The sequence below is a fragment of the Emydura macquarii genome, unplaced genomic scaffold (genome assembly GCF_026122565.2).
Source record: "Emydura macquarii macquarii isolate MOO-44397 ecotype Brisbane River unplaced genomic scaffold, CSIRO-AGI_Emac_v2 contig_3220, whole genome shotgun sequence".
In the NCBI taxonomy this organism is placed as follows: domain Eukaryota; kingdom Metazoa; phylum Chordata; order Testudines; family Chelidae; genus Emydura; species Emydura macquarii.
In genome coordinates this window covers 7,187,163-7,188,337 of record NW_027133357.1, presented here as the reverse complement: position 1 = coordinate 7,188,337, position 1,175 = coordinate 7,187,163, and positions in this window count along the sequence as shown.

Sequence of the window (1,175 nt, the reverse complement as noted above, 5' to 3'; positions counted from 1 at the left end):
TTTAATTTCCCTCTTTGGTTTTTTGCTGGTTCTTTGTATTCTCTGTGTTTAAGAAATCATTTAGAAAATTGCAGGGAATAGCTTGGAGCATGAAGATGACAAATTTCTCCTGCCTTCCCCACTCGTGGCAGGGGTTAGAGAGGAAAAAGATCTATTGTTAGGTTACCTAGTCCACTTCCTCACCAAAGCAAGATTCCAGTCACTGAGGGATCCCTCCTCTTTGGAGGGTGAAAGACAGGGAACCCATCTGTTTGCTTTGGGGGATCTCCACCAGTTGCAGTGTGAGAGATGAGTCTTCCCCCCATCCCTGGCTCTGTCCTTCAATGGAGAGAGAGGTTCCCACCTCCCCATTTGCAGAAGGGCAGCCCTGGGTGTCGGGACAAAGCCCATCCCCCTCTTGTTATGGGTACCCCAGGCTCTGCGCTGGCGCAGTCACTGCTCCATCAGCCGTGCACCATCATGGCCAGTCAGATCTCCTTACACACAGGCCACTGGAGCCAATGGCATCAGCAAACCCCGACCATGGGAGGTGATGGCTGCCCTCACTTTGTCTTGCACTTCTACCCCATGTTTTTAGCAGCACTAGGCACCTCAACCAGTCACCTCGGGCAAGTGTTCTCCGAACTCTGCCTTGGCCTCAGAGTCAGACTCCTCATTAGCAGGAGCCAGTAGGTCAATCCCCGGCTCTTCCGGACAGGCTGTGTGAGCTGAGCTGCAGCAGCTGTTGGCAGACCAAGGCTGTTGCTAATCTGGGAATTCTATGACAGGAAGCACCCGCCCAGCCAACCTGCCAGAAGACAAAGCCTGAAACGTACACACCGGCTCCCAGGGGTGTTCCTGCACAAAGCTGTGGCTATTTTTGAAGGTTTCCCAGCCCCTATGCCATGCTGGTTTATTTCCAGGGGCTGGAGATCCATAGAGGCTAGGGTACGAGGCAACCATGCACCTGCTTTTGCCAGCTGTGAATGCAGCAGTGTTGTTCTCCAGCACGGACAATGCACCCAGGTTGTATAGTGCAGATGGCTCTCAATTTCTATCAGGCCCTGCCCCTAAAACAGAGGCCCATATATTCTATGATGCTGCAGAAAGTCCTGCAACCACCATCCCTCACCACAGAATTGTACTCCACCATCTAAACTTTCAGTGATTTCAAAATATCTTGTCTAGTTGTTAGG